The sequence below is a fragment of the Mustela putorius genome, unplaced genomic scaffold (assembly GCF_011764305.1).
Source record: "Mustela putorius furo isolate JIRA1106 unplaced genomic scaffold, ASM1176430v1.1 tig00537350_pilon_pilon_pilon, whole genome shotgun sequence".
Lineage (NCBI taxonomy): Eukaryota > Metazoa > Chordata > Mammalia > Carnivora > Mustelidae > Mustela > Mustela putorius.
In genome coordinates, this window is record NW_025422471.1 from 14882574 (window position 1) to 14896853 (window position 14280).

The following is a 14280-nucleotide window of genomic DNA, read 5'->3' on the forward strand; positions in this document are numbered from 1 at the left end:
GTGTGAACCAGAGCAACACAGTTCACTGGTCAGATAAAAATACTATGCCATGTTTTTGATAATGACCTTTCTCTTGCTTTGGTGTCTTCAAATGGTTAAATGAAGAATATGTCAAATTGATAGGAGGTATTCTGTTCATCATTCTCACTCTAGTGCTATGTCTTCTCATAAGAAAAGTAACATGTGAAAGTGACATTGTATATCTATACTGTATTTTTCATCCAAAATCTCATACAGGAAAGTGTCTTCTAGTCTTTTGGTTGTAGAACCAGTGTCTCCGAGGGTGTTACAAATCCATATGGTAATCTTCCTAAAGGCTGGATTTTGCATTTGGATTTCAGAGTTAACAGAGGGACGTGTAATATCATCTGTGGATAGAGAAATCCCTCCCGACTGGGTCACTGAGGACATTCGTATGTGTTGTTTATTTCTGAAAGTATGTGAAATAAATGGACTCCTGATATGCTGGTTTCGGAATAATTTTAGTAAGAACCTGAAATTTCTCATGTTCCATCAAACCACAGCCCATAGTCAAATACCAGAAGGATATGCACATAAGAATTATGACTTTTAAGTTTTTTTGTTTGTTTTTTGTTTTCACAGAAGCACGGACCTTCTGTAAAACCATCATCCTTGGCTAGATTTTGCCCTATCCAGTCTTTTAAGTGTGTTTTTCTCCCCTTTTAGATAATTCTTTCAGAAATGAAGTGAATGGAGTACATGAATGATGTTTTGTGATGTACTCTTATGTCTTCATTTTCTTATAATTTTACCATTCTGAGAAAGTATAATTAAGACTTTGATAAGAAGCATCAGTTTTGTTTAGATTATGGTATTCAATCTGGCTATGAAATTCTCACATTCATAAAAGACTTTGTGTTTTGCTGGCTAAGACAAAATTTATAAATGCAATTGCCTGTAGGACTCTCAGATAAGTTCCTTCTTCATCCCTGAGGTTGATAAATTGCTAGGGACACACAGAAGGACACACTCTCCTCATCTTGTGTACTGGTACCATTTGAGGAACTAAAGGTCAGGGTGCCTCTTTAGAACTTTGATTTGAGATTATAATGCTGCCTCTTGCTTTGCTCTCCTTGTTTTAGAAGGTCATATAGCACTTTTCTTAGAGTAGAAAAATCTCTTTATACAAAATATGTAAACTGAGGCCTGTTGTCTTTACACAGACAGAGCCAACTTTTTTCCTACCCAGGCCTGATTCTTCTTGGATGCCTAAAATATTTACTTTATGTGCATACACTATCTTGACTCCAATCCCGAGCCAGCTAAACAAATACATCATATCCAGGGTGATTCTTTCTTTCTTTTTTTAAAAAAAATATTTTTATTAACATACAATATGTTATTTGCCCAGGGGTACAGGGTTGTTAATTGTCAGGCTTACACACTTCACAGCACTCACCGTATCACATACCCTCCCCAATGACCATAACCCAACACCCTCTCTCTCCCTACCCTCCTCCCCCCGGCAACCCTCAGTTTGTTTTGTAAGATTAAGAGTCCCTTATGGTTTGTCTCCCTCCCGATCCCATCTTGTTTCAGTTTTTCCTTCCCTATCCCGGGATGATTATTTCTTATTACCTGGTATGTACATTTAGAAATACAAGTTCTCTCTCTCTCTCTCTTTTTAAGATTTATTTATTCATTTGAGAGAGAGTGAGTGTGCATGCACACAGGGGACAGAGGGAAAGAGAGAGAGAAACCCAAGCTGACTCAGCACTGAGTGTGGAGCCCAACATGGGGCTCAATCCTGCGACCCTGAGATTATGATCTGAACCAAACCAAGATTCAGATGCTTAACCTACTATACCACCCATGCACCCAAGACATATAAGATCTCTTAATTGATTTCTGTCTTGTTCTTTGATATAATCAAGATTTTCAGTCTCTACTCTGCTTTTCCAAATTTCTCTTTCCTTCTTTTATTTGTTAATAAAACTGGCTTCTTTTCCCATTATCATGGAAAAAAAAAGGCTCAGAGAGGGTGAGCATATCCCCATGAGATAAGTCATAGTTGTTCTAAATTTTTCATCATAATTCTGTTCTCCTTTGCCAGGATTTGGATTAGAGATGGGCATGTGACTCACCACACATATCATAAACAAATTGCTCAAAACCAGTGGTAAGAAAAAAATTCTTAAAACAGGCAGAGGAAAAAAAAGGTATTTTACATAGAGGAAAGAAGGTGAGGATGCTAATACTTTTCTCTTTGGAAGCAATGCATGAAAGAAAACAGCAAAGCAACATCTTTTCAGTTTGAAAGACAAAAAAAAAAAAAAAACGGGAAGGAAAGAAGGAGGGAAGGTCTGTCAACCTAAAATTCTATACCCAACAAAAATAACTTTAAAAGATAAAGTTTTTCAGAGACACAAAATGACTCACAGACCCACACTGCAAGATATGATAAAGAAATTACTTAAGGAAGAAAGAAAGAAAGACCACATGGAAATGAAAAGTACTGGAAATCGCTATTTCATGAAGATTTTATTTTATATTATTTTTTATATTATTTTAAAGATAATTTAAACCTGGAAACTGACTGATAGATGCTAAAAATTCTATTAGAAAATGTGCAGAAGATATAAATAGACATTCCATGAAGAAGATCCAGAGATGGCAACAGGCACATGAAAAGATGTTAACATCATTAAGGGAAAGGCAAATTAAAACCACAATGAGCACATCTATCAGAATGCCTAAAATTAAGAAAATAGTAATAGCATCAAATGCTGGCAAGGATACAGAGAATCTAGATCATACTTACACTGCTAGTGAGAATGTAAAATAGTACAGTGGCAGTTTTTATTTATTTTTTATTTTTAAAATTTTCTTTTATATTGTTTTTAAAAGATTTTTATTTATTTATTTAACAGACAGAGATCATGAGCAGGCAGAGAGGCAGGTAGAGAGAGAGGGGGGTAAGCAGGCTCCCCGCTGCGCAGAGAGCCCGATGTGGGGCTCCATCCCAGGACCCTGGGATTATGACCTGAGCCGAAGGCAGAGGCTTTAACCCACTGAGCCACCCAGGCGCCCCCAGTGGCAGTTTTAAAAAAGCTAAACTTATCATAGGACCCAGCTATCATACACCTGGGCATTTATCCCAGAGTAATGAAAATGTACATCAAAACCTATATACACATGTTCATAACAGCTTTGTTTGTTAAACTCCAGATTGGAAACACCCCAAACATCTATAACATCTGAATGGATAAATGAATTCTGGAATATTCATACAAGGGAATAACTATTGTTATACACAACATTGTTGTGAACTATTGATATGTGTAACAACGTGAATGAATCTCAAGGTGATTTTGCTGAGGAAAATAAGCCAGACAAAGAGCACATCTTGTAGGGTTCAATGTATATAAAATTCAGAAAATGCAAACTAATCAACACTGACAGAAAGCAGATTACTAGTAGATGCCTGGGACTGGAGGGGAAGAGATGGGAGGGGGGGATTGCTAAGTGATATGAGAAATCTTGTAGTAGTGATGGATAAGTTCATTACATTGGTGGTGGTAATTATTTTATGGGTTTATGCATTTGTCAAAACAAAAATTCACTTCAGTTTATTGCATGTCAGTCATTCTTCATATTAAAATAAAAGCATAACAATAGAGGGAGAGTCTATTCCACTCCCCCTTTGAGACTACCTTAACTAAGTGAATATGTTGGACTTGAAGTTGTGAGTTCTCTAAAATTAGGTAAGGAAAGGCCATGCAGCTTCTCCCTTTATTTTAGGGTGCTCAACCTAAGGTATTTACTGAGCCATCATGTGGGAAATAAGGCTACCCTGATTCCGCTCTGCTGGAGAGACCTCCTGGTGAGACCACACGGAGAGGAAGGACCTGAGACTAGAAACAGATAAAGAGCTCCTCAGGCAGCATCCCTCTGTCAAGCTATCTGAGCTGTGGCCATCATGTGCTGAGAGACCCCAAACTAGAACTATGCAGCCGAATGCTGAAATATAATAAAGGAGTGTTGTTACTTTTTCTTGTTGTTTTTAAGTAAGCTCTGAGCCCAACATGGGGCTTGAACTCATGACCCTAAGATCAAGAGTCACATGCTCTTCCAACTGAGCCAACCAGGACCCCCAGGAGTGTTGTCGCTTTACAACATTACATTTTGGGATGATTTGTTACACAGCAATAAATGACTAGAATGCTACCTATTCTATATTTTCCATGTTAACAGTATAATTTCCATTTTCTTTTCAGGAAAGACTGTTTTGTGTTAACAGATGACTAAATGTGTTTTGTGTTTCGTTCATTTTTACAACTTTCCATTTAAAGAAAAATTTGCACACAGAATTATTTGTTATCATGTATGTCCTACTTTTGGTTTAGAAAAAATAGAGAAACCTTATCTACGAATTAGGAGAACCATTGGTTTCAGTCAACACCACTCATATTTAGCTAACATCAGTTAATCAGTCAACAAACTACTGCGTGTTGGATTTTGATGAGAATACAAAAGATATGTAGCTTGCCATGACCGCCAAGCATATATCACCTGGGTGGTGAAATAAAACCTTTTCGTGGTAGGATGTGGTAGAATGTCTTCATGGAAGAGGAAGAATTTGAGCTATAAACGTTAAGTTATGAAAATCAACGTTTGAATGATTTTTTTTTGAGTTACTTCATTTTGTCTCAAAGAAAAATTTATTGTGCATGATTAATCCATTGATATTAAGCATGAGGAAATATAACCTGAGAGCCGTTATTTGCTAGTCAAGCCATTTCCCTCCCACAATTTATTTACTTCCTTCAACTCAGGGTTAAACCTGAATGTATATTTTTCAAATACTTTGTCTGCTTTAATTTGAAATAATCTTAGCAATGGGACAATTGTAATACAGCTAATGGATAAACAGGGGGTGCTGTGTAATGGAATCATGTTGACAGGTGATAGATTTGATAAGTAGCTAATTGTGTTAGATCTAGAGAACAATTTCCAATGTTTTTGCATTCAAAATCTATATAGTGGAATTATATAGTGGAAATATCTTTGGTTTGAGTCTAGTAAGCCGAGTGGTTTAGTGTTGTGCTGGAGCCTACCTGTTGTGACTTGCATGGGCCAAGTGTTATCACCTCTTTCCAACTCCAGCCAGAGTGGAAGTACTTGTACTATAGAAGTGGCAAAAGCTACATGTCAGGCCTCCCTCTACCCTGCCTGCCTTATCCCAGAACAGACTGTTAAAAATTTATCAGCACAACCCTGCTTAAACCTCCAAGTCTTTGGATACAAATCAATTTCAGTAGGTTTCTCAGAGTTGGAACTGGTTTGGAAAGGTGATGAACTATTTGTAGGAGAGGCCAATGCCAAATGAGAGATGGTAAGAAAGAGCTCCTGGGAAGGAAGAGAAGCAGGTAATCAGTATCAAGAAAGTATTTATCACAGATATGTGCGCATATATGTATATGTGTGTGCACACACACACACACACACACACACACACACACACACACATACTCTGTGGGACAAAAATGTGACTTCCTGACTTCTCCAAGAGAGGGAAGAGGGAAATAATGGCCAATGAGGTAGTGGGAGTTCTCACCACTATTAGTTCCAGAAGCATGATGAGGCAAGCCTGAAGCTTCTGTATGGGAAGGATTATACAAATGAAAGAGAAGTTTGATCCTCAAGACCCCAAAGGCCTGTCTTGGGAGGTTGTAACACCAGGAAATGTACCAGGTAGTTAGATGTGAAGATAGAAGAATAAGTGTTAAATACTGAAGCTAAGAGTTGAAGGATATGGAATAACATTCATTGTAACTAGGTGCTAGTCCATTTTTAATATTTCATTTTGTTTAAAACTTCTTTAAAATATGATGTGCAGAATTTTAGAAACAGGTTTGAACCATGATCAGAGATAAGCATATGTCATAATCACCATATTTGCATGTTTAAAATGTAAAATACAGTGATTCCCTTGTATTGCTCGCCAATCCGCTTTTGAGTACACATTTATTTGTTTCAGGGTCCTACTTCAATAAATATATCTGTTGGACTATGAAAATCCATTCATCTCTACACTCTAAACAGGAACCATATCAGAAGATAACAAACCTTTACCCTGAAAGTATAAACAGTGGGGTAACATATGTACAAGAGTGAGTGTGTGGTTTGCAAACCTTTGCAAATAGTTTTCCAGGTGACAGGCCTAGTATACAGCATTAGTCTTCCATATCTCTTGCCTATTTCCACGTGGAGCTTCTCTGGGCTATTGCCTCCTGATACGTGCTACTTCCCCACACCTCTGCACTATTTCCTCTTCTCATTGGCATTTATAACTCCCAGGTTTGTATCGTTTATGAGTTTCATTCATGTACCATTTACCTTTTTTTCCAAATAATTAAGCCCAAAATTACATTAGAGCTTGCTCAAGCTGCTTGCCACTTGGATAAATTATACATCATGGTTTCTCCAGTCAATCACCATCTAGCATTTTCAACATTCTGCAAGTCACTTAGCTTTATTAGTTGTATTCTGTGGCAGCCCTCAGGAGAATGAGGCTTACCCTGGGAATCACAATAAGGAAAACATGCAGCAGTTTTGTTTTGTTTTCTTTTAACATTTCAACTTGAATGTTTTTCCAGTGTCTTTTTTGTGAAAAAGAGTATTACTATCCTCTTATCCTATACTGGTCCATACTATTATTTTAGAAATCAGTAAGATGGAAAATATTTTCACTTATATTTAGCTGAGGCTTAATAGATATAAAGAAATATGGAGATCACTTTCTTATATATTGCATAACATTACATATTATGAACAGTTTAAGTTTTGAAGTTCAGACAGAGAGTAGTTCCATTAATTATGTTTAAGTTATTTTTTCCCTTATTTGGAACTTGTCTAACTTTTAGTAAATATGGAGTATTTGTTCACTACTATATCCGCATTACCTAGTGCATTGTCTGACATGGTAGACACTCTGTAGATATTTACTGAATGAATATTAATAAAATTGACTTAAAATATAATAAATAGATCATCCTTTCATGATAAATGTTGGAATATAAATTTTATGAACCTAGAAGCCTTGTGTTGTATTTTCTGTTGATGTCTACTACTTAGCAAAATGCCTTGGCATAGTGTGTGCTCAGTGAATGGGTCTCAATATTCCTGTAGATATCACACAAATAATGTGTCTGTTTATCTTAGTGTGAGCGCCCTATAAATTTACATAGTTATCTGAATCACTGTATTGTTTCCCCAAATATTCTAGTATATTCAATATTTAAGGAAAGGTGAGTCACACATGTCCTTGGCTTCAATACTTGACACACCTTCAACTGTGGAGTACCTGTGTTTAAAACCATAACTTTATAAATGCAAAGATTCTTATTACTCTTTTTTAGTTATTGTGTCCTCATTATAAAGCAATACATATTGTAGAAAATGTTTTCTTATTACAGAAAATTTGTAAATAAAATCACTCAAGTTTTTTCCACTCCAAAATAGCCATTAAAGTTTTGGTATCTAACCTTCCGATCATATATGTGATGTATATTATATGATTATGTATATTATGTATATTATAGATATTATTACTATATTACATATAATTTTGATACTTGCTTATTCCCCATTAATTTAACATGAACATTTCCAATGTTTTAAATATGGAATTATTTTAATTATCAGAATCATCTTTCCTTGAGTCATTGCATGGTTGATTTCTTCTTATTCTTCATGTCTCCCCTTTTTCATCTCCTCCTGAGTGAGGCTTCCTTGATTACCACCCCAAGTGGCCACAACTCCCCACCCCCAGCTTTTTTCTATCATGTGAAGCATGAAATGTATCTTTATTCATTATTGTATTCCTAGTGCCTGCCTGACACTTGGTTAAATATTTTTGAAAAGAAATGAATAAATATATGAAGGAAAGGATAAAGAAAATTCTGTTGATAAGTCCACCATAGTGAGTTAATGCCCCTATTCTTATATATTCGGTTATTTATATCCTTTTTGTTATTATAAATATCACTTTGATGTATTTCTCTGGATAAACTTTTGTGCACATCTGTGATTTTTTTTTTCTTAGTTTATGTTCCTAGAAGTAAAATTGCTGGGCTAAAGGTAAGTAAATGTTAAGATTTTAAATAAGTATTACCAGAAACTTTGTGACAACTTACATGCTCATCAACGATATTTCAAATTGCCACTTTATTCAAGTCAGAAATAGATTTTTGCCATTTTAAAACAGTATTATTAGTTGAGAAATTTTATCCTATTTTAAATAAAATTTCTTTTTGACGGTTAGATACATCTAATATTATTTAAGCATGTAATTATTTTCATATGCTTACTGGTCATTGTCATTTCTTCTTTTCCTTTGGTTAATTAAGTTCCTATGCTTGCCAATTTAATATTTTGGATCTATCTATAAGTTCATTATATACTTAGAATGTGTTTACTTTCTTGATATTCATTTTGTAAATATTTTCCACAGTTCATGGTTTCTCTGTAACTTTTGTTCATTGTTTTAAAATTTCCATGTGACTAAACTTTAACTCATATACAAAAAACGAGAGATAACATATTTATTTACATTCATGTGTGCATCACCCAACTCAACTGGGTACCCAGCAGGTACAACTGGATATAAGGGTTAGAAAGATCTCACTAAGATCGTATTTCTCTTTTCTTGGCTTTTGTCCTCTTTTAGCTATATTCATAGGAAATTAATCAACCCGTGCCTAATCTTGTTTAACTTCCCTACACTCAATTCCTCTATTTTGCCTCTTCCCAGCTCCTGATTATGTTGAAGAACATCCCTACATTGTATCATTTAATCTGCAAATATTTCAAAGTATATCTCTAAAAAACAGAGACTGGGGGGTGCCTGGGTGGCTCAGTGGGTTAAAACCTTTGCCTTCGGCTCCAGTCATGATCCCAGGGTCCTGGGATCGAGCCCTGCATCCGGCTCTCTGCTTGGCGGGGAGCCTGCTTCCTCCTCTCTCTCTGCCTGCTTCTCTGCCTGCTTGTGATCTCCGTCTCTCAAATAAATAAATAAAATCTTTAAAAATAATAATAATAAATTTAAAAAAAAAACAGAGACTGTCCCTCCATTTTTTATACTTTTTATTGAAATATGGTTGACATATTTTTATTTTTTATTTAAAAATTTTTAAAAATTTATTTATTTTAGAGAGAAAAAGAGAGTGTGTAGGGGTTGGAAGGGGGGTAAGAAGAAGAGAGAGTCTTAAGCAGACTCCATGCTGAGCAAGGAGCCCAGTCCAGGGCTCGATCTCACAACCCTGAAACCAGGGCCCTGAGACCGTGACCTTAGCTGAAACCAAGAGTCAGAGGCTTACCTGACTGCCCCACCCAAGTGCCCCTATATAGTTGACATATTTTCAAAAGACTTTTCTTTCCCACATAGTCTTAAAACTAAAGTAATAGTTTAATATAAAACAGAAAAATTTTAATTTTTATATAATTTCAATCTTTTTCTTTAAGATTTTTACTTTTGTTATTCTTAAGAAAAAACTTCCCTTACTTTATGATTTATAAAAATTCACGTAGCTTCCTCTAGGATTATAATACATAGTCTTTGTAGAAAGTTTTGAAAATGCAGATGAATTAATTTAAAAAGGTGAATCTCATAATTCATGCATATCACTCTAAACATTACAGTGTAGAATATGTTCTGGAAATATTTTAAAATTTATTTTTTATTTTTTTTTAAAGATTTTATTTATTTATTTGACAGAGATCACAAGTAGGCAGAGAGGCCGGCGGGGGTGGGGATGGAGGGGGAGGGGTGGGGAAGCAGACTCCCTGATGAGCAGAGAGCTCCATCCCAGGACCCTGGGATCATGACCTGAACCAAAAGCAGAGGCTTAATCCACTGAGCCACCCAGACGCCCCTAAAATTTATTTTTATAAAATTAAACCATATTATTTTGTAAACTGATAATTTATTATAATTGTCATTCCATGTCAATAAATATTGACTAACATTATTTTGTAAAGATGCATAATATTTAATTGTAAGACCATATCATAATTTCTTTTCCCAGTGCCTTAATGCTGGATATTTAGATGGCGTAAAATTTTTTCACAATGTAAATCTTGAGTTAAATTAATTAAACAAATATTGAATCCCCTTGGTATGCCAGACACTGCATTTGGCACTGAAGATACAAATGTGATAAAACGTTTGTGTGTTGTGGCAGTTTCCTTTATGGCATAAGGGCTCTTTAAAGTAGTCATGAACATTTTTGTCCAAATATTTTTGCACCATTTTTAATTGTTTTCTTTGGATAAATTTCTAAAAATGAAAAATCCTTTTAAAAAAGTAATTTTATAAATACTGTTAAATTCTCCTACAGAATTATTTTGACATTTTACATTTTCACCTGCACTATATTAGTGTTAGTGTTAGGTATCATTGCTCTTTTCAGCCTTTGGTAATCTGATGGGATGAAAAAATGATTTGTCACTGTTGTTTTACTAATACTAGATATGAAAATATTTAATTTATTACTAATGACATCAACTACTTGTTCATATACTAACTGAATCTTTGTATGTCTTTTTTTGGGAATTACCTGTTCATGTTCTTTGCACATTTTTTTCTTATTGAGATATCTGCCTTCTTATTTTTTATAATTTTGAAACTGAAAGTTTAAACATTTATTACTTCACAATAATGGTTACTTATAAGGTTATACATGTAAAACCACTAAAATCTTTTGGCTAACTAAAGTCTATTTGTAATAACGATACCAGTGCAATTTGAAGACTTTTCTAAATTGCCCAACAGTGTCTACATAAGTATCTTTATACTGGAAGATTTAATTGAAGGCATCAATCCATACATAGATGAAATTCTTTAGAGGTAAATGTAAAACAATTATAGTTTTGTGTTGAAAGAAGAAATGGTGGTTGTAGAGTTGGCAATGGATTATAGAGTATTCTGGTTTAAAAATGGTAGCATCAGCAATATTGATAAAAAGTCATTGCTGTCTGCCAGCTGTCATATTATACAAAGTGATGTTGAGAACTAAGAGTAATTGTTAATGTGTGTAACAAAAGTCGCCAATGCAATTAGCACCCTTGTGGACAATCTCAAGAGAAAAGCTCAAGGATTGAATTATTGTGGATATAAAATACATTTTCACCTGTGACACAAATTGGTATAGAAACCTAGACTTCCTTAGACACTCTCTACTTGGTGAGTAGGGAACTGATTTCAATTTCTAGGACCATTAATCTTTTACCTTTTATGGGTAGTAAATTATCTTTAAATTAAAACAAATAAACAGTATAACCTGTCAGACTGTATCTCAGAATAAACACAGGCTGCCAACAACTTGTAATTAGGACCTCTAACCTGATCTACTTAAATGGCTTTGACAAGTAGAAGAACATAAAACCAATTTTCATTTTCAAAGAGGAAAATAACTTTTAATCAAGAATTTGAAAAAAATGACATACTTTCAAAATTTGTTCTACAAATAGTATATCACATGGAATTTGACTATATCTTTGTACATAAGCTGAGTGGTTATCTCTTGTGTTTATGTCACATTTTTGTTGCATTTCTTTTTTTTGTTTGTTTTAGTATCTCATTACCAAGTTAAGAGTAGTAGTTTGAAGGTGGAAGTGCTAACATTTTCAGCACATGTGGGATCAGTAACACCACATTTTAAACCGTATTAATTGCCAGCTTGAATGAGTGATGTCTTGAGAATGTTCTGCCTGTCCCCTACCCAGCATGATCTGGTGGAAAGGGCCTTTAACCTATGGGAAGCCACTAACCACTCAATTGCTAGCCCGAAGGATTGACAGAAATCATTTCAGGTATGGAAAACCTAGTAGATTTAGTATTGTTGTTGTTCTGATAATTTGCATTCGATAGAGGGAGGCCATTTAAATTTTTCCTGTGCTGTTGCTTAAAAACATTAAGGAAATAAACAAAGGCTATAGAAAGGAGTTAGTTAAGATCATTTAGGTAGCATGTGATGGGATGGAAAACCTGCCTTGAGCCTGAGTCACATGATACAAAATTCCAGAATTATTCTGTGGCTGCAGATATAACTGGATATGAGGATCAAAAAGATCTCATTAAGATCCTATTTCTCTTTCCTTAGGTTTTATTCTCTCTTAGCTGTATTCATGGGTGGTGTGTACCCTATTTCCTTTCAGACTCTTAGCCTTTGGCTTAATTCTGATGTCTATTACTGAATCAACATTGTAGTTAGGGAAATTTTTTTTTAAAGATTTTTAAAGTTTATTTAGTTGAGGGGGGATAGAGCACACGTGGGGAGAGGGACAGTGGAGAAGAGGGAGAAGGAGAAGATCTGGAGCAGATTCTGTGCTGAGCCCACAGCCTGACCTAGGGTTCCATCTTACCCCCCTGAGATCATGGCCTGAGCCAAAACCAAGATCTGGACACTTAACCAGCTATGCCACCCAGGTGCCTCTTGGGTAGGGAAATCCTTGGCTGCACCTGGGCTATGGGCCCTAGTCACAGAATCGGAGTGGCAAAACTCCTAGGCCACATGGAACCAGAGGAGAAGAGGGGAAAATATTCCAATAAGAATGTAAGGAATCAATGTTGTAGAGACAAACCACAACACTATAGTCTGGAATGTAGAATTTTCTGTCCTTGGGTTATTATTCTTTGTATTAAGGGTGCTCCCCAGACAAGTAACCTTGCCATCTGATTAAATTTAGACAAGCTTTTGTGTCACACACCCACAGAGAAGGAGTCAGAGATACAGTTGCAACACTGAAAGATGAGTAAGAGATGCAAACATCTAGAAAGAATTTCATGTATATTGATGATGTTGCCTAGCTCACCTTAATACCCACCAATAAAATTTGTAAAATTTTTCATGCCCAGTAATTTTGGTGAGATACTTCAGTTTTCTGAGAGAGTATGGAACTATCTTGATTGGGCATGAATACTGTTATTTTGCACAACCACCTTCAATCAGTTAGCTAGGAAAACTGCAGATTTGTTTATGTATTGAGGGAGGATTAAATGTATAAGTGAGAGGGGGTTTTTTATTTTCTAAAGAATACTCAATTATAGGTGTAGGATTACTTTTTAAACCGTTATATAGTTTATAAAAGAAATACCAAAAAGATTGACTCTATCCTCTTTACACTTTAATAGGACACCCTCAAGATTTATCAGTTTCTTACAAAGTAGGGAATGGCATTCTAAAAAATAGATGACCTCTTGCTAAGAAATACTGCAGCCCCACGTGTTACCTGCAAGGTGGTCTGGAATGGCCAAACATCTTTGTACTTATATTTCAGAACTCTTTCAACCCCCTACTTGCTACTACTGATTAAGATTTTTCATTTTCATGGAACTTTTCAGGATAAAAGTTGCAAGATTTTAGATGCCCAAAACAAAATGTTACTTGTGCAAGAGAAGTCAACTCGGCTTACAGTTGTGCAGTAGAAAATTTAGACTGTTTCTGCTATGATTATTTCTATTCTTAGTGATAATTGAAGAGAAAAAAAAACCAAGTAGTTAAGGGAGGATGTTCTTTGAAAACTAATCCTTTAAAAAAAGAAGTTGGGAGTAATATTGAATATAAAATGATTATTCCAGATCACTAAAAATAATTGTTTTGACTATTCATTGCACCAAAGCTGTAACAAAAGTTAAAAATCACACTTCAAACTGATTTTTGCTATCCAGCAGAAATGTGTTACATCCTTTAAAGAGAAACTCAAGGGGTACCTGGGTGGCTCAGTGGGTTAAAGCCTCTGCCTTCAGCTCAGGTCATGATCCCAGGGTCCTGGGATTGAGCCCCCACATCGGGTTCTCTGTTCAACAGGGAGCCTGCTTCCTCCTCTCTCTCTCTCTGCCTGCCTCTTTGCCTACTTGTGATCTCTCTCTCTCTGTCAAATAAATAAATAAAATCTTAAAAAAAAAAAAAAGAGAAACTCAAGAGAATCTTTGTGGAGACCAGAAGAGGTTTTGTAATGCTTCAGATATGTCACACAACTGCAAGTGTTACCTTAGTAATTATTTTTTATTTATTTTTAGCAAAATCATGGTAGTTGTAGTGAATAATCAGTGCTCTAACCCATCTTTTATTCTTTTCTAGGATAATGTTATGTACTTTTTGGATTGTCAATAACGTTTATGATAGACTCATTTTAATTACTAATTCTCTTCCCCCTTTTCTACTTTCTTCTCCTCCTCCTTCTCCTTGCTCATGACTCAAGAAATACTTTATGGCATCTTTTCATTTTAAGGACATGGCATAATTTGGGACCTTA